The 27,908-nt window shown below is 34.8% G+C and overlaps 1 long non-coding RNA gene across 1 annotated transcript in view; it reads right to left on the bottom strand.

Moving 5' to 3' along the window:
* The window catches only part of LOC141570486 (uncharacterized), a 76,897-nt gene that overhangs the window by 13,075 nt on the left and 35,914 nt on the right, over positions 1-27,908 (bottom strand). The window contains exons 2-4 of the long non-coding RNA XR_016019666.1: positions 16,302-16,365; positions 15,366-15,441; positions 5,567-5,855 (exon numbers count right to left, since the gene is read on the bottom strand). This is a non-coding gene — a long non-coding RNA (uncharacterized LOC141570486). The remainder of the gene's footprint in view (positions 1-5,566; positions 5,856-15,365; positions 15,442-16,301; positions 16,366-27,908) is intronic.

The following is a 27,908-nucleotide window of genomic DNA, read 5'->3' as shown; positions in this document are numbered from 1 at the left end:
TTGGCAAATTTACCCGTGCTGTGAAAAAAAAAATGGCAGGACTTATAAATCTCATTATCAAGCTGGTAGACTATAGATTAGGGGACGGGAGCTTTCGAGGCATACCACATGAGCAACAACCTTAAGGAGGTATAGCCATAGAAACAAGTTCACAGATAACACTTAGATCAAGTAATGCAGAATGTTTTCAATACAGTGCATTCACCTTTTGGTTTTAAGGGCAGCCCAAGGAAATATGTCTAAAGCAACTTGTTGAGGATACACATTAATGGTTATTTTTACACAACCCCCAAGACATGCACCTAGCTTTTAGAAAAACAAGTCAACCATATGATGTTATTGAAAACCCACTGAGATGTTATATAGTAGGCATTTAACATTCTTGAAGTTAGATTTTGACGTTGATTATGCTTATAAGGAAAACTCTTATAAGCAATATGTTATATGGTTTTGAGTTTTGCTCAGTAGAGAAATACATACATACATTATATATATAAATTTTTTTTTTCAGATCAAAATAATTTTCTTTCTTTTTACTATGTGGTCAATAATGACCCTACATTTTAAATGTATTCATTGATTTACTAGGCACAATATAAATAATGAATTCCTTATTGTTATTTTCTTAAGGGATTAAAAATCTGAAATGAAATGCTATTCTGTCTGCTCACCAGAAAAATAACTACAAACCGTATAAAACAGTGTTAGCTATACAGTATATAAATTTTGCCATGTATTATTGATTTTACAGAGGTAATCTTGAAGAGTATAAAGCTAGCTTAGAGTGTCCTAAAATATAAATTTATTTGAGGAAATTATTTTTGATGCATTGAGCATCAAAAACAGAACAATTTGACCTGGATTTTGAAAGCCATGGAGCCTAGTTTAAAAGTGATAGGTAGTGGTGTAGCTGGTATTACTACTGCTCTAAAGGGAAAAATAATTTTAGTAGCATTTTTTCAGCTGAAATCCATTGATTGAAATGGAAGAAGAATTTGTGAGAGAGACTATAGGAGCTAAAGATCAGTTGCATTTTCTTTCAGTCTAGTTGTCTGGCACAATAATAGGTCAAAAACCTTCATGTACAGCATTTGAAAAATAAAAACTAGGACTTTCAGATCCTTTCAGTGTATCCACCATCGAGATGTCCATGTTATTAACCCCGTGGAAGGGATACGGTCAGGCTTACCCAGGCCAGTGCACTGCTTAATGAAATAAGAGAAAACTCAGGCTTTCCTATGTTGTTAAAGGAATCTCTGTGAAAATATTGACATTTAGTTTGGTATTCAGCTGGATGTTGAGAAGTTGTCAACTCCCCAGATCAGTTTGAGTCATGTTAAAAATACTTTGGTATGTGTGCTTGGTTAACTGCAGGTGTTTGGCTGTGAAAGTTGAGGAAGTACAAACATGCAGCTAGAACATTGTGGTGATATGACTGGTTCACAATGATTTGAATGAAAGCTGAGAGTAAACATAGTTTATTAGCAACTAATTTATTTCCTTTCCGGAAGTGTCTATGCAATGCCAAACATCTGGTTGAAAAACAGAAATCCTTAGAGAATCCTTTGCAAAAATTGTTTTCTTCATCCAGCCAATCGGTCATTTATTCAACAAATATTTATTGGGTGTTTATTATAGACAAAGTCTTACCGCCAAAGAGCCTAGAAAAGGAGAAAGCTATACACACATACTAATATTATTACAGAAGTTAGAAAAAAACTGGAGCATGCCACAAGAGAGATGTAAATAAACTATTACATCGGAGCAGGTTAGTTATATACAGCCAAGAGATTCAGGGACCTCTTCTGGACAAGACGGCATTGAACCGAGCTTTTACACTGAATGTTGTCATTCTAACTAGAGTTTAGGCTATGTAACAGAGACACTTTTGGTTGCAAAAAAACACAACTAAAACTTGAATTAAGAGACACTCTAAGCTAGCTTTATACTCTTCAAGATTTCCTCTGTAAAATCAATTATAGCAGGATGGTTGTTGTTCAAACCACATGACTAGAATACAGTAGAAGCACATGCTGTAAGATGGGGAAGGGGAGTGGTGTGCTCACTCCACAATGTGAGAAGGGATTGATTTACAAAGCCAGTATTCATTAAACAATAGCTTAAGAGGTAAGGCTGTAAAGGTAGATGCAACTGTAAATGTCAGATGAGGGATTTAACAGTACAAAGAAGAAAAAGAAGTAGGAAGTAGTTGTAAAGGCAAGGGAAGATAAGAAGAGCTTGGATTATGATGGTGAGAGTGAAGTCAGAGGAGTGAGCATGTATTCTAGATCTGCCAGTTCTAGAATCAATACCATTTGGTGTCTAATTTGAATGTGAATACTGATATTTTTATGGTGCCGTAAACCAAATTAGGATGTACATTCGAAGGAGCATAAGTGCGAGGGATGACATATAGTCAATTTGGTGCATACTGAGCTTGTGTAGATTGGCTATGCAAATGGAAATGTGGGGCAGGTTTCTGGATTAGTGCTGGAGACATGTCAGGATGGGGCCACAGATCTTGGCATTCTGCAGAGCTGTTAATAGAAGTGGTTGTCAAGAGGGTATATATGGAGAGAGAACAGAGAGAAGAGATGGCGAAAATGTGTAGTGACTTAAACAGCAGGATCCTTAGAAAAGTGTGGCTGTATTATGTTCCTAAACTACTTGAATAGCTACTTGAATTTTTACTTTGCACCTACATGGCTTAGTAGAAGGGGTCATTTATATTTCAATTTTTTGGTGATTTTAAAGTTTATTATTGTATGAGGGAAGATGTGGTGGTTTCTAACATGTGAGCTTGGTTCTAGGGTCTCTGTGTAACTATCACATCCTTTCTCAATCTTTATTTTTTTTTTAGTTTGAAAAGTCCAAATAATCAAAGTTGATTTTTCTGTCTCCTCAATATTAGACATACTTCATTCAATCCTATGTGCTTTGGTCATAACCAAGCTTATTTATATATTTTGTATTTTGGTCTTCGGGTGTACTCATTAGACCTCTATTTGACCTCTTGGAAATTTTTGCAAACTGATCTGAAAATTTCTTTTTGGCGAACATTAATTAATTAATATTGATTATAATAAACATTTGTGAACATATTTTTTATGTCATTTTTATTTCAAAATTCAAAGTCAGAAGCATGTTTGGCCATCTCATGCAAATTTTCACTGAAGCCTATACTTTCCTCATTGTGCATTGATGTCATTCATAATTATGGAGTATATAGTCTTATTATAGGTTGGTGCAAAAGTCATTGCGGTTTGAAAGGTTAAAAATCATTGCAAAAACCGAAATTACTTTTGCACCAACCTAATATTTAACATAATCTCATTCAAGACAGTTTATATATTTTTTGCATGTGTGAAAGCAGACGGTAGGGTGCTTACCCATAGTAGGCATTTAATAAGTGCTCATTCGAGTTAATTTTAAGGGGACTAAAAAGGAGGTTGGCACTATTAATTAGAAGTGTTTGTCTTTTCTACCCTGCAAATGGAACAACAGATCACTCCAAGATTGCTGGGATCATTAATTGCCACAGTTAGAAAACAGTATTTTTGTAGTAATAGGTAATTTGTGCACAAAAATGTACCTATGCACACAAAATAATTCTATTCAACATAATAAATAATTTGACATTTGTATTGGAAGGCCTGGAAAAAAAAACAACAACTAGATATTCACTTAAGGAGCTTTAACAGTTAAAGGATGACATTTCATAGATGGCAAGATAAAAGAGAATATGATATATCTGAGTGGATTTTATTTCCTAGAATGTGTTATTAAACAAATCTCTAAAAATTACATTTTTGGGGAGAATACTGGTAATTCTGAGTGGCTTAGAAATTTTTTCAGCCTAGGAACTGGGAGATAGACTAAATTATTTGTAGTGAATTCCACTAGCCCTGTAGATCTATGAAGCTTATTTGGGGCAATTTAGGACCTTTCATGCCAGAAATGATCAAAAGCAAAAGCTATTTTATTTATGGAGAACAGAGCTAAAATTGGCTTTTTGAGAATTCATTGTCCTCTCAGTTTACTGTGCTTCTCTAAGAAGACAAGTGTAATTTTGCACTTGTTATCAGTCGCTTGGAAAAATAAAGGAAGCCTTCAATGTTGCAATGATTGTGTTTTCTGATCTACATGTCCTCAGCTTAACTTCCAAATACAGAGGCATTTTCACAAAATACAAGAGTGTAAGCATTTGGGAGGCTTAATTAATAACAGTAGAAAAACAAGGAAGTCTCCCCAAATATTGCCCAATATTTTTTATATAACTTCAATCTCTCTGCCCCCATTTTCACACGGTCTTCCTTTCTGTGTCTCTGTGGACAACCATTTTAAGGCAGGCAGCCTGTGAGCTCTTTAGGAATGAGTGAATCCAATGCATAAATAACTCCCTTCCTGTTCTCTGTAGGTAAATCCGAAGACAAACCATAACTCACTTTCCAATGAACCAACATTGGGAAAATGTTTTAATTCTTTTCTTTTTGTTTTTGACGCATCTCACCCTTAAAAATTCAGAGAACTAACTCAATGTTTAGGAAATGTTTCACCTCTAATCAAAAACGAAGGATCTGAAAGAAATTTAATTATTTATTTTTGCTTTACCTAATTCCTTACTCGCACACATGTTGTTTTGTAAAAACTCAAAGGAATTCTTTGAGCCTTTTTTCTTAAGAATAGAAAGTTCTATTTTGCCAAGTATAAGGGCATGTAGGTGCCAAGAGTTTCAAATTTTACTTTAAATTACAATTCACATTTGAGGAAACTTGGCAAAAACGTGGCAACAAGTTACCACTGGAAAACAAAAGCAGCTTATGAATGGTAGATTTCTTAGTATCTAACAAAATAATCGAAAGGACAATAAAGTAAATATAGGTAGAGGCTTAGTTCTTTATGACTGACAGCTGAGCCATCATCAATCTGTGAAAAAAATCTTGCAAATTGGGGAAAACTATCTTTTAAACGTAGCATATCCCAACTGTACAATCATAACCACAATAGCTTCCATTTCTTTAGTGCCAAGTTCTTTGATAAGGGCTTTGTAAACAATGTAATTTAATCTTCTCAACAGCAGTGGGAGGTAGATGCTATTGTTATATTACTCATTTTCCCTGATGAGAAGATTGAGCAAGAGAGATGTTAAGTGACTTCTTCCAGTTTATAAAGCTAGAAAGAAGTCCATCTGGGGTTTGGACCCGAGGATCTGACATCAGGGACAGGTTCTCATCCAGTTATTATGATGCATTCCACTAAAATATGAATGTATACGAGGTTGGAAAATTAAGTTCGCGAACTTGTTGCAATGATATTGCTAAACTTTTTTGACAGCAGAGGGATTATTCATTATGAATTTGTACCAACGGGACAAACAGTTAACCAAGTTGACTATTTGGAAGTTCTGAAAAGGCTGTTTGAAAAAAATTGGATGAAAATTACCTGAACTTTTTGCCAAGAATTCATGACTCTTTCGTCACATCAATGCACCAGTTCACAGGGCACTGTGTGTGAGGAAGTTTTTAGCCAGTAAACAAGTAACTAGTGAAACACCCTGTCTACTCACCTGACCTGGCCCCCAATGACTTCTTTGTTTATCTGAAGATAAAGGAAATACTGAAAGGAAGACGTTTTGATGACATTCAGGACATCAAGGGTAATACGATGACAGCTCTGATGGCCATTCCAGAAAAAGAGTTTCCAAATTGCTTTGATGAGTGGACTGGGCACTGGCATCTGTGCATAGTATCCCAAGGGGAGTACTTCGAAGGTGACCGTAGTGATATTCAGCAATGTAGTATGTAGCACTTTTCCTAGCATGAGTTCATGAACTTAATTGTCAGACTTTGTATTTTCTAAGAAAAGAACACAAATGGTAATAATGATCAGTGTAACCTCTGTCTGGTGCAAACAGTTTTTGGTATCCCTTCAATTCAGTGTGGAAAGTTTAGTAAATAGAATAAATAGTGAAAAATTTCTTAATTCTAACTTACTATATTTATACCTGTGATTCTTAACCTTTTCTGGGTTCCTGACTGCTTCAGCAATTAAACAAAAGCTAAGGATATTCTTCCTATAAAAAACAAAAACCAAAAGAACACAGGAACCTAAACCATTGCTTAGAGTTTCAGAAGATTCACAGGTTCCATGCAACTTGGCAGATTAAAGCCTCAGATTCCCCTCCTGCTCTAGCATCACCTTCCGAGAAAATTAAATTTTGGTTAATTACCAGGTTGTGGGAGTCCCCTTACCCTGTCACATACCTCATCTATTTATTAGACGTTATTAGATCAGTAAAACTGTAATTAATTATTCTCACTCTTTCTAGATATAAAGAAAACTCACTGACTTGAGGTGTTCATGGTAGAGAGAATATATCTGAATTGAACTGGATAATCTCCTATGTCACTTGAAACATTGATCTGAATTTCAATGCTGCATTAGAAATTTCGCTGTATACATGTCTGAGTCCAGGTAACTGCAAGTTCTCAAACTCCAAAAGGGATTAAATACATGACTTGAAGAACTTTAAAATTACTTTTGTCAGTCAGCCTTTGCTTATTCTAGTCCTGCCCTTGTAAGTTTTAGATTCACCCCAGCACTCCCTAAGATGTGACGCCAAATCTTAGAAGTGAGGAGCTGTCATCTTGACCAGATATTGGTAATTTTCTTTCCTCCATCAAATGGGTTAGTTCCCAAATATTTTAGCGCTTAAGGCATGATTATTAAGCCTGACTTCTATCACAAAATCGTGAACTTTTTAAATTGCTACCATTGTAGTAGCCTTATAGTTCCTTCAGGAACCTTCTACAAAATTGGCATAAAAATAATAGTTATCCATAGGATTATTAGTGAAGCCTAAACGAGTTAATTCATATGAAGAACCTAAAACAGTGTCTGGCACTATCAAAATGTTGGTGGTGGTTGTTATTAAAAGTACTAGTAGTATTTTTATTGTCCTGGCTTGAACTCAATCAAGAATGACACGTGGCCAGTTCTCAGCCACAGTTCATAATAGCCTATGTCGTGTAAGAACTAGTCTGAGAGGAAAAATTCAAATATATTTACTCAATAGTTTTTATGATATCCACCACGTGTCAGGTACAGTGTTATTTGCTGACAGCTTCCCATGACTTATAAAGTCAGAGGAACTATGTTCAAAAAATAACTGGAAATGTCACAAAGATAAGTCTAGAATTTAATGTCAAGCATGCCTGGAAACATGTTGGTTAGTGGAAAGTATGGCATTTCCTTGTACACTATGGCTGGAGCAAGGGTCCTCTTCCCAGCTGAGCTCCTGTCCTTTTAAGTGACAACACTCACTCTTTGTTCTCTTCTCTGCTTGAGGAAAGAACATTCCCTCCTCACTGTCTATGATTCATCTTATTTCTTCTCTGAGCTTCCCATGGACACCCACAGTGCCTCACTGGTTTAGATCAATTGAATCATCTCCCAGGTATGGTGAACAGTTATGTTATGCTCTCCTCATCCTATTTATCATGGTTCTTGATATACCTATGAGGTCTATACATTGATTCAGCCTAATGGATTTGTTTGTTGTTTAAGTTCTGTCAGGTATTGAGGTAAAAAGGTGAATAAGGTGAATATGGAGTTGTTTTTATCCCCGAGGAGCTTTATACTTCTATGTGGAGAACACAGACCCCAAAGCAGGACGTCTCCAAATGTCACGGTGAGTCTGAGAGCACAGATGTGATGGCACCCATCCACCTTACAGCTTTCCCTCCATTCCCCAGTTTCTCATTACAGCACATGCCACCCATCATGTGAAAAACTGGTGTTCCTGACTCACAGTCTGTATGGAGGAGTTGTACTCTGAGTTGCATGCTCTGAGTTGTTTTCTAGTACTGGTAATGGGTGGTACTGAATCATTTATTTACATTTTCTTGGCCAGTTTATTTTGACATATGACATGTATTTACTGATAGAGAAAACACATGCTGTTTATGAGTGTGGTGCAATGATGTTGTTCCTTTGTAAGTAGAAGCAAGAGAGACCTCATTTAAGTTTTACTGGCTAAATAGTTACCTTGATGTTCTTAAGTGTGTATAAAGTAGCACATTCTGCATTATCCTTTGTGTGTGTATATACATGTGTACATGTACATGTTGTGAAGGCTGGGAAGGATAAGGTAATATCTATACTGTGTAGTATTTGAGGCCGAGAAAAATAAGTGGCATGTTAGTAATTTGGACCCTTTTGTATGTTGATTGCTCGGGTTATTTGTTTGGACTAAGCATCTATACCTTCATTAATCTTTAATGCTACAAAATAATTTTTTTATTCCATGCATTTTTTTAAATCAATCTGGATTCAGTCAATATTTAATAGTGTGCAAAAATTGGTTTCACTTTATTGATTTTGTATTGCTCATCTAGTTCTAGAATAACTTACTGATATGCCTGCAATTTTAGTTATTTCCACAAGAGTAGGGGTATCGAGTTATGGCTTTGTGGGACCACAAATTAGATAAACCCATGTTTGGATACATAACACTAACATAATAGCACATGATCCAATTTCTTAAATGCTGCTTTAGACAAAATATACTCTTAGTTTTCCTCCCATCTCTGAGTGCTGCTTCTAGCATGGTCTTATTGTCTTTGGTTCCTTGCTGGCACCTCCAGTATATCCCAGGATTCTCTCCATGGCTCTTTTCTAGGGATTTTTTTCCGGCACGTGCTCCATGGGTCATCTTATTCACCCTCATAACTTTTAAGTAACACCCACAAGCTACTGAACCCCCAATCTGGATCTCCAGTCTGGATCTTTTTTGGCTTCCTGAAAAAATCACCAGGATTTCCCACTGCTGCCACAAGCCCTACCTGAGTGTATTGGAACCCATCACTTGCTCCCCCTCCGCATCCCCTTCATGACGCAGCATCATCCCTCTAAATAGAAACCAGTCACCCTGATGCTCTTTCTCCTTCACCCTCCATGTGAAGTCCTATCATTTAAGCCCCCAAAGGACTCCCTGTTATCTCTATTTCCCTGACACTGTTTAATCGACGCCTTTGTCATTTCTCACATGTATGATTGAAAGACTCTCTCAAACTGTCCTTTTTATCTTTAATTTCTGTCTTGTAGTCTGCTCATTGTCACCTGTGCCATCTCTCAAAAACCCACATCCTTCACTGTAACTCATCCGTCTTGCCCACAGGATGAAGTTCAAAGTCTTCAGCAGGAATTACAAAGCTTCCCACAATCTAGCCGAGCAAGCGGCCTCATCTCCTGGCACTGGTCTCTTCACAACAGTTCCAAAAGGTCCTTCACTCCAGGCCTTTTACCTTTCCCCAGATAGTCTCTGCCCTTTTTCTCTTTTTACTTTGTGTATGCTGTTTCTTCTGTGTGGAACATTCTCGTCTTCCCTCTTCTCTGCCTAGAAAATTCCTCATCTTTTAAGGTCCATCTCAGATCTCCCCTTCTCCACCTTTGCTATGCAGTGCGGGCTGCTCCCTGCACTGTTTCCACTCTACTCTGTACTCACTTGGATATGTGGAGCACCCGTCACTAGTGCTATAATAATTTCGTTCTTTTTTTTTTTTAATCCACAAAATTTTGAGCTCCATTTGGATAGGAAACTTCAAGTCATCCAACATTTTCTTATTACCCAACACAGTGCCTCTCGTATACAAGACTCTCTTAACTGCAAACCAAATGATTAGTAAACTTTATAGTAACAGTTAAAGAAATATCAAGAAAAGTATTATGTGGCTCTTTTCTCATACCCATGTCAACTATATCAACCATTGATTAGTCCATCTTTGGGCTTCCTCACTGTCCTTTAAGACTGAACTTCATCTTTCATTCATGTGTTGGCTTTGAGTCTTGCAGAACATTAGAACTGGATGTGTTCATGGGTTCCTGGTCGTCCGAGGTATTAGTATCTTAAGCAGTCAGAGTTTAATAGCCTATCTTTCCCTAAACTAGTCCATCAGTGAGACAGCACTAAGTGCTTCTCGGTGCTCCCACCTCTGAAAGGCTTGAGCTGCTCAGTCCTTATTGGAACCATTGGGATAGCAGAAGTGGCTTTTTGTTACTCTAATTTTCTATTAATTTAAGGAACGAGTTTGAATCACATTCACCTGCCTTAGTGGTTGCCATATCTTCATTTTCTGGGACTAAAATGTATAAATAAAGATCAGGACACCCAATTCTTCTAAATCATCTGAAACTGTCATAGTCCTCTTTTCCCAGTCAGAACAAGATTTTCCTCACAAGTGTGGTTCTCACTCCACGAACTTCTCCCTCGTGAGGGAAACTTTATATACACTGAAGGGGCTTCATGTCATTATTTTTAAAGCTAGATCTGGTCAGATACCCACTTTCTGTTCAAAAGGAAGCATTGCCATTTTCCTCTGAATGGAATGGGGGAAAATGCACTTCTAAACAAAAATATAAAGCAACTTTTTAAAAACAGATGCTAATAAAGAATGTAGCCTCCAAAGATAGTTCCTTTTGTGATAAATCAAGCTTTTAAAAATTTTTAAAATTCATAAATTTTTAAAATTATTCCCTCCTAATGTGGATATGGATTTCTAAAGTGTGAAGTGTGTGTGTGTGTGTGTGTGTGTGTGTGTGTGTGTGTACACTAATTAATGACAAAGCAGGGAATAAAACAAATCATGGCAAAAAAATGTCCTTTTAATAATAATTTATATATCCTTATTTCCTTTATTTTCCCAACCATGTTTCCTTATTATTTTAATGGTTTCTACCCTTCCTGCTAATATATAAATGTGCCTTTGCTAAATCATCTTTTTACATGGAAAGCAAACGCTTTGAAATATGAACACATTTTCAAGTTAATAATAATAAGCTAATATTTATTGAACATTTACCATGTACCAGACACTCTAGTAAGCAATTTAGATGGATGAGCTCATTTTGGTTATAAATTATAACAAAAATGTAAATACTAAATGAAATATTTAAAAGCAAAGTAGAAGAAATATATTTATAAAACATAAAAACACTGAATAATTTCTTTTGCCCTTATATAAGCACAGCCCTCAATTTGTATTTGATTCTCAGTTATTACAGATAAATTAATCTCACTCTCTTTTCTTGCTTTCATTTTTGTCGGAGAGCATTAAAGAAATATTTAGTATTACTGGGCTACAAGTCCACGATCAGGAATTCTTAGTGGATCAGTGTGCCACATACACTCAGGGGAATTAGTTATAGGAAATTAGTAAATAGTTATAGGAAATTAGACCTAGAGAAACAAGGACTCATTTACCCATCCTGCTTGTTAACTATTTTAATCCTGTAAAACAGACAGTACTAAATTAGCACTTTGCTATTTTCAGTCAGTCAAAAGTAGAAAGTTTATTATTATTAATTTTTCAGTAGTAAACAAAAGAGAAACAAGGAGATGCAAAAATGTCTTCTCTCAAAGAATTTGAGAAATTGAAGTGATCTTACACCTCTGAGGCAAAAGTGATTTTACAGAGTTGGAAGTGAAACCCAGTGAGATTCAATATCCTACAGAAAATCACACAACCAGTTAGTGGTAGGTGAGGCTGAAACCTGTGTCTTCTGTTTCCTGTGCAACTCTTGACCAGAATTTCTAGAATTTCTCCCTTTCCCTTTGATTTCCTTATGCCATTGCTTTTATTTTATTGATATATTTTTGTAACAACATAATAACTTTGATTATTTTTTTCTTCTACTTCAAATTTGTCTTGCCAGTTTCTTTATACCCTCTTGCCTTTTGCCTTCTTGGTTTATAAAATACTTTATTTCTCCTGCAGAATTTCTTTACTTTCATTATTGGAATAGTTTTGGATTACTTCTTTCTTTTTCTCTTTTCACTCAGTGACTGTGAAAGAGGATTAGAAATTTTGAGATACTGAATGTCAATTGTCCCAATCAAATCAGGCAAAATGACAACAACCAAAAGCCAACAATGAAGAAAATGCTGTTTAGCCAAGTATGTTCATCGTAGGTTTGAATTTGCTATTTTTTCAGTGGTACAGCTGTTGCAGCTAAATCTTGTATGTTGAAATTTGGATGGTTTTCATTTTGGAAGACAGTAATAAATCTGAGAGTAGAATAGTTATTCAAACAGAAATGTTTTTTTTTTTTAAAGTATGTATTTGCATAGGAGAAAAAATAAATATGACATTATTGGTTATTTATTGCTTTAATTCACAACTTAGCAGTTAATTACCACACAATTTATATTTATTCTCTGGCTATTCTTTATTGGTTGTTTTTTTGTTTTTGTTTTTTTTTACAACTAGAGTGCAATAGGGCATCACTGTGTCCAGTTTATATGCTAATTTCAAGTTTTAAATGTAGTGTGATTGGGTGTACACATTAAAAATAGACACATCTATTCAAATAAATTCCAATTCTTGTCTTGTCTAAATGCCTTGTCAGAATCAAGTTCAAATAAAGGAGCACAGACTGACCCATACACCCCCTTCACTAAAGAAATGTAAAGTGTTTCCACACACAAGAGCTGAGAAATGGTAAGATTTCCTTTATCCTTCTCTTATTTCCCAATGGTGATCTTCTTTGACCTACACCTGTGACCTGTACACGTGAGGCCTGAGATGCAACACAAGAAGACAGAGACAGGAGAAGGAGAAAGGGAGGCTTGGGAGAGACCTGTTATGACCTCAGACTCTCAGCATTTTAGTAACTACCACCATCACCATTCAAATACAATAGTTCAAGCTGTCCTTGAAAAAAATAATAAAAACACACAAAAACTGAGGCATTTCAAAGCACTTCCGCTGCGTAAGCATGTGTGTTTGATTATTTTGTTTGGCCCAAAGAGGATTAAAGGGACCAAGGGAATGTTCACTCATCCTATCCAAATTAGCCATTTTGCAGTAAAGTGTCTCTTCTGATCACTGTTCTAGTTAAACATGTGCACAGAGTGCGTAATTGTTGTCTGGGTTGATCTGAACAAAAGATTCCTGGCAGGAGTTGTGGTCAGAACACAACATCCATGAGAAATTAGCCTTGCCACAACATACTCAGTGTAGAAAGGAATCCAGGCAGTGGGGTTAGTGAAAACGAGGAACTGCCTCTGAAAGAAATGTCAGATATTCACCTCTCTTTTGTAGGCCTTTCAATGGTGATTTTTATAGGAATTTTATTTTGTTTCCTATCCACCGGCCTTAAATAGTGTCTTTTCCTCTCTTAATTGTCCATTCAAATCCACACTACAGCTGAGCCCAAGAATGAGTATTGAAGCATCTATAGGACCTACCTGGGAAAACAGAATTTTACAAGATAAAGTAAATAGGGAACGATACATAGCAATTTAAGGAAACTTTTCCTACTACTCTAGTCCACATTGGTTTCATCCTTCTTGGTCCTTTGTAGCATTTTAGTCTGCCCCACTATATTAGTCTTGATTGTCTGATCTATTGTATTTATTCCAGTTCAAAAGAAAGAATAGTATATCACCTATTACCTTATAATATAATGTGATATTACCTTATAATTACCTGACAATATAAGGTAATGTTCATGGTTATGCTTTGTAAACTATTAAGTATTTTGTAGTGTATTTAAATTTATTTTGTATGCTATTTCTGGTTCTTGATTTATATCATAATTACTTTTAAAATTCTCTTTTATCTGGCATCATGCTGTACAAAATGAGGGTTTGTACTGTTTATTCACTTAAAAATCAATCAGTAATTATAATATTTTTAAATTATCCTCAGTCATTGAAGGACATACTGACTCTCTAGGTTAACATTTGTCAAAGATGACTGCATCAAAGCCAGATATTGCTTCGGAGAAAAGCATTTAATCTGAAAGGGCAGAGTTTAGTTTCCCTTATTCTTAAATTCATGCTTCTTTTCCCTTTTAGATAAATTAGTCAGATTTTCTCCATTTCAAAATGATGGTTATTTCTACATTGCTACATAGGTTTTAGAGGTACCAAAAGACCTCAATAAAAAGAAAACAAATTTTAAAAAATTAGGTTTTAATGACTATTAATAATCCCTGAACAGTAATCTCTTGAAAAAAGACACTCTTGATATTATCTCTGAATTGTTTTCAGCACCTAGCAAACTATGTTATGGAGGCTTAATTAAGGTCTGTTGAATAAATGAGTAAAGGTCTGAGAGTAGGAGAGCCCATCTGTGACCAGCAGACCTTGGCAGTAACTATTGCTACTGACAGAGAATTAACAGCGTGAAAGGTATCTAGGCATCAAGTGAGAAATAGCATGATAATGCCTTTTAATTCAGGAATGAGACTCCTGCACTAATCACTGAGCGTAAATTTGTCTGTAAGGACATTTCTTATGAAAATGGTTTGTTAACGCTCATTCCATGATGGAGGTTTTATATTGCACAATACTTAGTTTGCTTTGATAGGGATACTCAGTGGGAATTGCTACCTTATTGATATGTGAGCTTAATAATGGACACATGCCAAAATTAATTGGGAAAAATAAAGCACATATAAAGTAGAAAATGAAGAAATAGGAGCAGGAAACAATAGCAGGAAAGATCTGTAATTGAGAGAAAGGATTTCTTGATATTAAACTCAATAAGAAATATTTCAAAGGAAATACAGTATTGCGTAGCACTCCATTAGCTGTCTTTGCATATCTTCTGCTGAGTCCAGCTCCTCTTCCTCCTCTGTAACTGGTTCCCAAGATTTTCTACTACTCCCTCAATTTGCTCGATTTTCCCCATTTCTTATTGAAGTCAGCCCTAGAGTTTGAATGAAATCCATATTTGCAGGTATATGCCAGGAAATTTCTATTTTCACATCGTATTTTCATCTCAATTTCACGAACAGAAAATCTGAACCCATTCATTTAAAAATAGCTCTGTGCGTACTTTCTTATTTTCCTCTTCATTAAGTCACCTGTTAGGGGGACTTGGTCTCATTCTTTTTCTTTCTTTGCTACAGCTGAATTCTCTCCAAACCATTTATTCTTTTAAACATGTGTGGGAAACTTGTAGGCATAAGGTTATATTTACAAGAATTCCCTTCCCAGATGTCAGTAAAACTAGCCAAAAAAAAAAAAAAAAAAAAAAAAAAAATCAATAAAAATGATCTATGTTGACTTTTAGAAAGATCTTAACCTCATATACACTTCCAATGATTTTCATCAAGACACAAATTCAACCTAATTTATATAGTTTCTCAACACAGTGCAACAAGTGTCATTAGTAATTAAAAGAAATAAAGACATTGCAGAAACAAACAAATATGAAAGCCACCAACAATATCCACAGCTAGAGCTATAAGCATGAATGGACTGTGGAAAAGAATGAAAATATTCTGTCTTGAACCAATTCCCCAACTGTAACTCAGCCAGAATGTAAGAGAAAGTTCTAAGCCAAGCCCCTTCTTACTTGGGAGGTGTAAAATCTGGAAGCAGGTCTACTGTGAAACAAACTTCAGACAAGAGATGACCAAATATTGGAAGACCTAAAAACAGAAGCATAAAATGTCAATCTGATTCACTTTTCATCTGAGGGTGAACACACTGAAGCAGAACACGCCAATTCTCAGCAACACTGAATATGCTGTTGTAGCAACAAAGGGGCCCTCAACCTGGCTTGCTGGATGTGAGGGCTGGACTCCCAACAATTTTTGAGAGAAACAGCAGGAAAAATGTCTTTTACCACACTAATTCCCCACCTCCCTTCCTTTGATTCTGAGGAAAATGAATGAGAACATATGACAACAACACTCAGAACGCCATCTTGTTTGGGAAGAGCAAGTCTGAAGGGAGTCAAGAAGATATTTCCTATACTATTTTAGGGAAAATAGCAAAACATAGGTCTGCCCCCAAAGGTAAGGAAGGAGAATGAAGGGAAAGATCATGTTGATTTTGTTCATTATTCCATGGCCAATACCTCTGGCAGTGCCTACAGAAAGGACTCCATGAGGATCTGATGAAGAAACTGTTTTGGCAGAAGGTAGGAGGATGGACTTTGAAGTCAGAGAGATGGTGAAGAGGTCTAGATCTGCAACTTTTTAGCTCTGTGTCCTTGGACACAACTTATATAATGCATTACATCCAAATACATAAAAATCAGGCTCTAGTAACATCCATCTTATTGTGGTGATTAAAAGACACAATATGTTTGAGGTGTTCAGTTCACGACTGCAGGCCATCCATCCTTGGGTTCCCCAGCTTGGTTCTCCAGTAACACCAATTCCTCCTCTTACCTCCTTAGGATATGGAGTGGTAAGTGTTCTCCACTGTTGCTGATCTCTGATTTCCTCAGCATCCCTTATCAGTTTCCTTAATCCTGACCACAACTCTGTAAAATATTACTTACATTAAGTTTCTTGCATCTTCTGATTGGATTTTGATTCCTGGTAGGATTTTGAGTGGTACAGGGCCTGGAAAGGAGCAGTAATCAAAAAGGATTACTTTTGATGGCATTATTGGTAGGAGTAGTTGTACTAGTGGTCATAGCAGTAAGAATCAGAGTAGTACAGCCAGAAAAATAGTGGCAACTGTTATTGTTACTGGTATGAGCAGAAAGACTCCCATTGTAAAATAAAAACTGCTACAGCAAAAGAAGTACCTAAGGTGGATACAGTATGCCATAAGATGGGAGACAACTTTGGATTAGAACAGTATTACACCATCAAGAAAATGAAAGAAAACATGTATTTTTAATACAATATAAAATTTTTACTATAAAATTATTAGTTGCTTAATCAACTAAAAATAGCACTAAGAAAAGAAATAAGGGAGAAAGTTAATGTTGTTATAAAATATAAGAGTGCATTTTAAACCAGGACACATATCGGCCATCTAGAAAATGGAATTAGTAACAGACTTGAGAAATTAATTTTTTAAAATACCAAGGAAAAATTTTTTCAAAATGAGTTTTGGTAAAATACATTAGAATCCAGCAGATGGACAGTTGATTTTTCCGAAAAACAGAACAGAAAAAAATATTCAAAGAAATGTTAAAATAAAAATACTTTAATAAAATGACGTGGTCCTGTAATTAAGAAAGACTCACTGTGTGTGTGTGTGTGTGTGTGTGTGTGTGAGAGAGAGAGAGAGAGAGAGAGAGAGAGAGAGAGAGAGAGAGAGAGAGAGAGAGGGAAAGGGAGAGATTATCCTGAATTATTGATCTCCAATGATTTAAAAAGATCATGTTATCCATGCAGAAGAAGCAGATCACTATGAGTTAAGATTTCAAAAAAATAGGTTCATATCAAATTTCTACTCAGCAGTATGGATAAGAGAAAGCAATAGAATAATACATTAACAAGTTTTGAATATAAAATCGTGAACCATAATTAAATATTCAACCGTTTTTCACATGTCAGAGTTTAGAAAATAGACTCAAATACATGACTCAGAAAGTCTATATGAGTCTGACCTAGAAAAATTTATTTGAAGATGTACTCTACCATATACAAAATACATTAAAATAAGGAATTTTCAAATGGGCAAGCCGAGAGCCTCAACAAATGGTGAGTCCAATTGTTGAGACTGGTGAGTCCAAAATGATAAAATTACTTTAATTTATTTATCTTTCATGGTAAGAAACAATGAATATCTTTACTTGCAAGTTTATAAATGGAGAAATATGTTTAAATTTGTAAAAGAACCACTAATGGAAGATGTTAGGGTCTACACTTTGCAGATTACTTAAGGGAATGTTTATGGATGTGGGTAGGGGTTGAGAAGGTCAATGGTGCAGTCACCGGGGTAGAGAAAAACAAATGAAAGACAGATTATATAGCTAACTACAGAAAACAAAGGAAACAAAAATAAATGAAGAATATAAAACCAAATATGCCTGTTTAATAATTAGAAATAAAATAGTCATCTTTTAAAACAAAATGATTCACATTAAACAAACTCAAATCAATTACATGCACCTACAAAGGAGATATCAAAAATAAATGTTTCAGAAAGTTTTGAATGAAAGAATGGTCCAAATAAAATCAAACAGAAAACTAGTAGGAATCATTGGAAATTCAACAGTTGGCTTATGATGTGCTTTTCATGTTTCTTTTCCTGGGTGTTCCTTGAGCTTCTTAAATCTTGCAGTTTTCTTCAAATTTGGAAAATTTTGGCCATTATTTCATCAAATATTTTATTTTGTTTCTTCTTTTGTTCCAGAACTAAAAGTACATATGTTAAGCTATATAATATTGACCCACACATCATTGAGGCACTCATTTTTGTTGAGATTTTTCTCTCTGTGTTTCACTTTGTTAGTTTCTATTATTGTGTCTTCAAGTTCTCCAATCTTTCCTTCTGCAGTATATAATCTCTTATCACAGTATAGTCTTCATTTTTAGAGGTTTTATTTGGGTCTTTTTTACATCTTTCACGTCTGTCCTCATCATTTCCATGCTTTTCTCTACATTCTTGAACAATGGGAAATTTAAAAAATATATATGTTTTATTCTCTTATGTAATTTTATCATTTGAGTCATTTTGGGGTTTGTTTCTATTTTTTGCCTCCCCTCCTGATTATGGGGCATATGTTTTTGCCTCTTTGCATGTCTGTTAAGTTTTGATTGGATGCTGGATATTGTTTCCTTTCCATCTCCTGTACTAAATCTTATTTATTTATGTATTTATTTATTTATATATTTATACACCATTTGGTGTTGGATTTTTTTTTCTTTTCATTTCTTTAAATATTTTTTTATTTAATTCATTTTTTATTTAATTTCATTTCTTTAATTATTTTTTTCTAGGATTCAGTAAGTTCCTCGGAAACAATTTGATTCTTTCAAATCTTGCTTTTTAAGATTTGATAGATCAGGTCCTGGGTGGCCTTTATTCTAGGGCTAATTTGACCTCACCACTGAGACAATGCTCTCATGAGGACTGACAATTGCTCTGTGTTTTAGGAGGTATTTCCACTCTGGATGGCGGGAGTAAAACAAAGCTTGGCCCTGTGAGCTCTGGGGATTGTTCTGTTTATTACTTTTCAGTGGTTTTCTCCTTAGCCTTGGGATGTTTCTTACATACAATAGAAAACTAATACTGAGCCAAAAACTTGAGGTTCCCGTTCTGCAAATCTCCCAGGCTCTCTCTGTGCTGCACTTTCCTCCCTGGTCTTCTCTGCAAATTCTATTCATCTTGGCTTTCCTGAATTACAAACTCTTTTTCTTCAACTCAGCAAGACTGCTGGGCACTGGATTTGTCATCTTTGTGGTACTGACCAGAAACTTGCTCTGAGCTAGAGCACCCATAGATCCAAATTCACTTGTTTCCCTTCTTCTCTTACAAATCACTGTCTCATGCTGTCTATTGTTCAATGTCTGAAAACTATTGTTTCATATGTTTTGTATGGTTTTCTAGCTGTGCAATGTGGGAGATAAATCCCTACCCCAGTTATTCCATCCTATACAGAAACAGATGTCCTATGCTAAAATCAGACAAACTTGAATTCAAGGTAAAAAGCATTAAAATGGAGATTTGTTTTTTAGTGATTATTATTATAATCCATAATGAAATTATGGTCTTACACTTTTTGTACAAAATTTATTCTTTCACCCATCCCACACATTTTGACTTTGTGGCAAATTACCACGTGCCGGCATTTTTCTGTTACTGGGCAATTTAAAAAGAGATATTTCTGCTCTCAAAAAGCTTCTAATGGAACATAGAAAGATATTAATAAAATAACACCCCAAAATAAAATGACCAATAATGAGTGCTATAGAGAGAAGTAAATTAATGTGATATAACAAGTGTCTATCAGACCAGAGATCTGGGGCATTGCTATTTCAGCTAAGATCTGAATAACAAGAAGGAAACCTCTATGCACAAAACAGGAAAAAGAGCATTCTGGAAAGTGGGAAGAGTTAGCACACACACTCTACATGTGAATGAGTTTGTCCCATCTGAGGAAGAGAAAGAAATCCAGTGTGACTGGGGTTGCTGAGGAAAGGGAAGGCTGAGGTCACGGAAAGAAGGGTTCAAGCCAAGTCTTTATACTATGCGAACAGAGTTGAAAGTGTCGATGGATTTTAAGTGGGGTTGGGATGGAAAGCTGTTGGGAGGTTTTAAGCAGGGGAGCCTGGAAGTTCATTCTGACTTCTATGTAAGAATCAAGAATGGAATGAGACCGCTTGAGAACTGATATCAGTAATCTAGGCAAGAGATAACTGGCTTGGACTAGGATGGTACTAGTGGGGAGAGTGAAAGGCGGGTAGATTTGAAATTTTTGTGGAGGTAGAATTAACAAGACTTACTGTTGAAATGGATTAGAAAACTTTTGATTTTTGGTTTCAGTAACTGGGTTTGCAGTCTTACCATTTATTAAGAGAGACAAAAATGGAAGAAAATTGGGGGATATAAAATAAAAAATAAATAACAACATGAAATATAATGAGGAACAAAGAGAAATACACCAAAAGAAGAACTTTAAAAACACTTATCTCAATTTTTCACTGACCAAGAAAAAAACATAAGTAAACATAAAAAAATAAAAGAAGGCCAGGTTCTGACTAATATAGGTATTTATTTAACTCTATACCACTTCAGAAAAAAATATATTTTCTTTTCAAAAGCTCATGAACCATTTACATAAATTTATCTATGTATTAGGCATGAAAGAAAATGTCAACATATTCTAACCTATAAAAATATTACAGACAAGACTTTTATCATAGTACCATTAAAATTAGAAATGAATTTAAAAATTAAATTAAAATGAATACCCCCAAACTTGGAAATTTTTAAATTCCTAAATTGGAGGTCCAAAAAAATCACAAAATTGTAATGCAAAAAGAAAAAAAATATTGTGAAAAACCTATATAACACATAAAGAATCCAAAGATGCATTCAGAAAAATCAATACTCACATTTTTCATTACTAAATGAAAAAATAAATCAACCATTCAACTAAAAAATACAAAATTATCAATAAAATAGATATAAGGAAAACATGATAAGGAAGAAACCAATACCAAAAAAAGGGTTAAAATGAATAAAATGATAGATCTAAGAGTAGTTTATTGGAAATGCTAATAAATACATAAATCATGAGCTTAAACAAAAATAAGAAAACAAAGTTATAGCATAATAGAAAATATATTAAAATACGAAAACAACACACTTTACACAACATTATAAGAGAAAAGCTGGTTAAGCATACAAATTTCCAGGAAAATATGAGTTATGAAATGACTCAAGAAGAAAAGGAGAATGTTATAAATTAATTTTCTAACTGCTGGCCTTTAATTTCTTTTATGAATTCAAGCTACAGATAACTTCTAAGTGACTTAAACTGTTCCAGAGCAAAAGAAAAGAAAGCAATCTCCATAACGTTTTAAATGAAGTCAGCAAAACTCAAAAACGATATGTTTCAATGAGAATAAAAAATAATAAAATTTTAGTCCAGCACCACTAATAAATATTCATGTAGTAGCCTAAATAAAATGTTAATTAGACTTGAGGAAAACATGGAAAGTCTTGTAAATCCATGATTAACAAAGACTCATTCCAAGAATGCTAGGAGATTCATTACTAGGTGATCTATTGCTATAAATAACCATTATTATAAAGAGCAAAGAAAAAATATTATTGTCCTCATAAATTTCCCAAGAAGTATTTAATAAAACTCACTATGCATTGCTGATTTAAAAAAAAGGGTTATATGGATTGTGACACAGACACACAGACACAGACACATTGTCTCTCTCTCTTTCTCTCTCTCTCTCTTTCTTTCAGTATATATTCAATATGCTATAACACTAAAAGTCTGTGTTGGGCTTAACTGCATATCTAAGAAGACTAACTCTGGGAAACATGGTCAAATAAACTTAAAAATTTCTTCATTAAAAATGTCCTCAAAAGTTGATAAAATGTAAAAAAATCAAAAACAAAAATATGAGACACTGTATAAATTTGTTTAACTTTATTTAATGGATAAACTAATAAAACTGAGACTTTTTTTTCAGCACACCTATTAATATGCCCTGGCAGACATTCCCTCATTATGAGTTTTAAATTCTGTACTAGAAAAATTCCATTAAAATTAAGAGCATCATTGTTATGCTAGCCATTGCAACTAGATAATAGAATAAAATACAATACTTGATACTAAAAATAAAGAGGTAAAATTATCATTTTTTGTAGCTATCACCTGTGTGAAGTTTGTTTTTTAACTTTTTTATTTATTTAAGTGTGTTTTTTCAGGACCCATCAGCTCCAAATCAAGTAGTTGTTTCAATCTAGTTGTGGAGGGCACAGCTCACACTGGCCCATGTAGGGATCGAACCGGCAACCCTGGTGTTACAGAGCACCGCGCTCTAAACAACTGAGCTAACCTGCCACCCCTGGTGGAGTTTTTAAGAAAACATTGAAAACACTGAAAAATATAAAGTAAAATAAGAGCTTATGAAGGTGTCCAATAAAGAAATTAACATAAAAAATATAGCTTTCTTTGCAAGTAATTAAAAAATACAATATAAGTAAGGATATAATTCACAATGGTGAAAAAAACATTAAATTATCTAGATAATAATAAACTTTAAAAGAAATATGTAAGACTAGTGAGAAAAATTTTAAAACTACCAAAAACCATGAAAGAAGACTTAAATAAATAAAAAGACAGTTCTTAGTCTTACAGTTAACACTAAATATTTTTAAAATGTCAATTTTCCCTAAAATAATTTATAAATGTATTAAATATCAATTAAAACCCCAATTGGATTTTTTTCTAATTTGAAAAAAAACTTCTAAATTTTAACTGGAAGTATGAATGTACAGAAATATCCAGGATATTCTAATGTAAAAGAGAAGTAAGAAGATACATGCTTTCATATATATATTGTAAAATATATTACAAAACAGCAGTTATAAAAATGTATGGTGTAGAAATAGACTGGCATTAATGGAAAAGAACAGAGATATCATGAAATAAACCCCTATGTATGGGAATTTAGTGTGAGAAATATGACATCTAAAGTCAGGTGGAGGAGGGAAGACATTATGCAAAAAAGACGGTTATATGATAACTAAATAGCCATTTAGAAGAATAAAACGTCCAAAATAAATTCTAGGTTGATCAATTATTTGTAGAAAATTAAATTCTTAAGTTATTAGAAAAATGGGTAAATCAAAATTTGTATAACACCCTGCTGAGGAAGTTCTTTCTAAGCTTCCAAGCATACTGCACCAAAAAAAGAAAGAAAGAGAGAGAGAGAGGGGAGGGAGGGAGGAGGGAGGGAGGGAGGGAGGGAGGGAGGGAGGGAGGGAATGAAAGAAAGAAAGAAAGAAAGAAAGAAAGAAAGAAAGAAAGAAAGAAAGAAAGAAAGAAAGAAAGAAAGAAAAGAAAAGAAAAGAAAAGAAAAGAAAAGAAAAGAAAAGAAAAGAAAAGAAAGAAAGAAAGAAAGAAAGAAAGAAAGAAAGAAAGAAAGAGAAAGAAAGAGAAAGAAAGAAGAAAGAAAGAGAAGGAAAAATATAAAGGAAAGGGTAAATAGATCTTGACTAAATAACAATAGAGAAGAACTGTTGACCTCCAGAAATACAATAAATGAGTTTGAAGGTAACCTCAGGAATCAAGAAAAATATCTGCTGAAATATGACAGATAGGTAATTTCACCAATTTTTAATAAATAGATTAAAATAAATTTAAAAATATATATACCATGATAGTAAAAAAACAAACAAACAAACAAAAAACAAGGGAGTTGAAAGGTATTTCAGATAGGAAAATATAAATGACCAATAATATTTGAAAAAGTATTCCACTTTATCAGTAATTAAAGAAATGAAAAAAGCGATGAGTATTTTGAAGAGTTGAAAAACATGACAAAACTTAGTTTCTATAAGGTTTTGGAAAACTCGGGAAACTCTTATTTGAAATACACATCTGAGCAACTTTTTAAACATTATTTAAAATATTTATCAAAATGTAAAACATCTTTTTAGTACATTGATCCAACTACTGTGGATAAAACCGAGATAACAATACTGCAAGTATATCAACACTCATAAATGAGGAAAGTGTGTGGTTTTCTTTGGGTGTGTTCTGTAGGTTTTGACATCAGTGTTTTAACATCTTCAAAGAATTTAGATTTCCTTCTTTCTTTATGTTCAGAAACATTTTAGTAAAAAATTAGAAACATCCAAAATGTTTATCAAGAGAAGCAAATGAAAGCTACACTATTATTAAAATCATGATGTAAATCTCTATTGATCTTGTTGAATGAAAGAAAAAAAAACAGGTTAGAAAAAACAGTATGTACATTAGTGCATGTACATGAAACTGCATATACTTCTCCATGTGTATATCCATGAAAAGAAAAATATCAGGAAGCAGTTCATTTAATAGTTTGCAGTTTTCTTGCCCTGAACTTTAGAATTTGGGGTGAATTTAATTTTTCCTTTGTACTATTTGATTTTTTAGAAAAACAAATACTATGTATTTCTTTTATAATTAGTAAATTAGTGAAGTATTTAAATTTAGGAAGAAAAGGTATGTCTATGTAACTTCATTTTTAAGTGGAATAGACAGAATATAATTGTGGAAAAGACCTTTATTTTGAGAAATTAAGAAGTTATCAGAGTCTAAAATAGTTTCAGAAGAATGGAGAGAAGAAGCCAAATCATAGGGTATTAAATAAGAATAAATAGAGGACGTAGAAGAGATAAATTTGGAAATTGTCAGACTGTTTTTACTTTCCTCCTATTCCATTATCTCTGCATTGCTTCAATTTTCTCATCTCTTTTCTGCATTTTAATGTTAATCTCTCCTTCCTCACCTTAGAGATGGCACCTTGCTCACATTGCACTAAATGATCTGTACCACCTCCTCACAAGAGGTGTGCAGGCATAGGAAATGTTTCTTATGCAGGTTAAGAACGTACAAACAAGGTCTTGAATAGAAATACCATGCATTGGAGCGTGAAATATACTCATTTAAATTCTACTTTGTTTTCCTTTTCAAAACTGAGCCCTAGCTCTTTAACTCTTTGTTATCCTTCATATTCATTTTCTGTTGATTTCCCCAGTTGTTCGGCATTTTCTCTATGACCTACAAGCTTTCCTCCATCTTTTCACTCACCCCAACTGTTTTCATTCTTTTTCTCTATCGCTTTCCTTCTTTTTTTTTTGCGCCTTTGTAACATAATAAAACTGGAGGCCTACAGTTCTTTTGAGTGCAAAGGGTATTGCGTAGAATACAGTAATTAATTTTTATTTGTAGTAAACATACACATCAAAAATTGAACAAAGGGTGAACTAAAGAAGAAAGACGATACAGAGGTGATATTACCTGATAAACAAATGGCTTACACTGAGAATCTAGTGTATGATTTCCAGTGTATGCCATATACTTCCATATACTTCCATGCTTTTTTAACAATACTGACGGCAGAATTACCATTTTGGGGGGAGTGAAATGCTTTTGTATTGTACAGCAGTAATTCTCCTTCTCCTTCTCCTCCTCCTTCTTTTTTTTTTTTAACAGGAAATCCTAGTACATTGTTTTTGTCCCTGATTTTCTCCAAGTCCTGTTGATTCTCTCCCTCCAGGTGATGTTTTGGAATCATTTCGCTTCATTCCATCTCCACCATCACCACTCACTGGCTTTACTACAGAAGCCTCCCAACAGCCCTCCCCATCTTTAATCTGGATCCCCTCTAAAATCCACTCTACACACACCAACAAGTTAGCTTTAAAAATATTAATTTAATTATAGTAATCCTCAGCTTAAAACCCCTGAATATCTTTCAGTGTTACTTAGGAGAAAATTAAAATTGCTAAATTTATATTTTAAATTATTAAAATTGTGAACATGGCCTGTGAGGTCCCACCTGATCTGGCCTGGGTCAGCTTCCAGGGCTTCCTCTTAACATTGCGCCCCTCACTCACTGACCTCCAGACTCATTAGCCTTCTTTAAGGTCTACGTGGGCCAAGTACTTCCTACTTCAGGACCTGCATGCGTGCTGATCTCTCTACCTGTGATTCTCTTTTTCTTTCTCTTCACCTGGCCAAACACTGTTCCCTCTAGTCTCACGTGTTTCCTTGGGAAGGCCTTCCCCTATACCTGTGGCAGATACGTGGTACTCTGGCTCATTGCCTCTTCCAATCTCCTTTGGTGTGGCCTCCTGAACTGAAGACCTGAAAAGCTCAAAATTGCATTACTTGTAGTCCCTTGCTACCTGGGTTCTCAATGTGATTTATGTTTACCAGATAGAAGCTCTCATGGAAGGCTTCAGAAATGAGTTAACTAGAGAGAAAAGCAGGATGTGAGGCTTCCATTTCAAAGGTGTAGATCTTAGCAGAGGGGTTGTGGGTCTGGGGCTACTTAGCAGCAAGAATATCATCTCTCTGATTCTGGCATCAGTAATAAAATCCCTCATGGTCCAGTTCTGTAGTATGGCTTTGGGGAGTGTTCATGGCAGCTCATTCTAAGATCCATGACTTTACCACTCATTCTGAAAGCCATTTAATACTCTGCAATGAATACCTTTCTGTTTAAGCTGCACAGCATAGGTTTTGCTATCTGCAGTTAAACCCTAACGGTTAAGTGGACCCTCCTCAATCTAAATCAGGCCCCTCTCTTACAGTCTTCTATTACTCTTGACATTTCTTTCAGAGTATTTATTCTAATTAGTAACAACATATTTACTCATCTCTTTGTCTGAGTTGCTGCATCCTCAGCTTCATGAGAATGTAATAGGTGCTTAACACATCATTGTTGAAGAAATTAACAAAAACGCTAAATACATGAACATTCCTCTTTATTTACTGCCTGATTACCTGCTTTCCTTGGCTTCCAGACTGTAGATATACTAGCTGTTTGGATATAACTACTGTTAGTTAGTGACCGTCCTTATTATCCATTCTGCACCCATCCAAAGTAATCTTGTATTGTTCCGCCTTAGCAATATGGACTCCACTAGAATTTCCTTCTTGAGTCTGACCTCATTACAATGACTAGAATTAAACTAAGTCTCCCTGACATTCACTCTTAAATATAAAATAATGTATACTGCAAAGAAAGTGTGTAAATATTTCAGCACAAGAAATTTGGTATGAGATTTGGACAGTTAGATTAATGTGTCCTTGCTACATACAAAGTCTTCTTTGGGTTTTCTGATCTCCAACTAGAAGAAGGAAAAAAAGATTAGTGACAGGGAAGAGCAGAATTATTATTGAAACATGTGTTTTCCTCAGCTGTATCATATGCCTTTTACATTGACAAATCTGGACAGGTGTTTTACGTTAAAGGATGAAATTTTGATTTAGAGTATCATCCATTATGTTCTAGACTATATGAAGAAAGTCACTGGATAGACACCACAAAACAGAATGAAAGAAGAGGAAATAAGACAGCTAAATCATGGGAAGAATGAGCTAGCAGGCTCAGAACACTTATCTTTTATGACTGGCATTTACATGTGCTCCCATATGCAGATCTAACTCAACTTTTGGTGACTTTTGAAGACAGCAGCCTGTTCCTCTTCCTGTTTTTTTGATGTCAGTGAATGAAATGAGCCACCAAGAAACCCAGACATCAACCTTAATTCTTCCCTCCTCCTCACAGATCGCACAGATTCATCTTCTCCATCCCATTTGATCAATAACTACATTCTAAAAATTTCCCTTTTCTTAATCTTTTGTGTGTGTTTGTGTGCTCTACTTTTTGTCAGTATTATTAAAACAGTCTCCTAATTGGTTTTCCATCACGTTAATTTAGAATGACATGTCTAACTCCAAATACTGCTCGCATCATGTTAGTCCCCTGCTTGAAATCCTGTAGTGGCCTCCCTTTCCAGTCCAACAAGATAGTTTATGATCCCTTCTCATGCCTTACCACTCCCTCTCCCACTCATGCACTCTTTGCTCTATCTTCATGGAAATACTTTTAATTCTCAGAATGCACTGGGTCATGTCCCTAGATCCCATACCCAAGGTTTCTGCACATGCTGCTCTGCA

The sequence above is a fragment of the Rhinolophus sinicus genome, chromosome 17 (genome assembly GCF_057876585.1).
Source record: "Rhinolophus sinicus isolate RSI-liver-muscle chromosome 17, RSI-T2T, whole genome shotgun sequence".
NCBI lineage: Eukaryota > Metazoa > Chordata > Mammalia > Chiroptera > Rhinolophidae > Rhinolophus > Rhinolophus sinicus.
The sequence above is the reverse complement of the archived record's forward strand: the minus strand, read 5'-3'. Positions and strand labels throughout refer to the sequence as shown.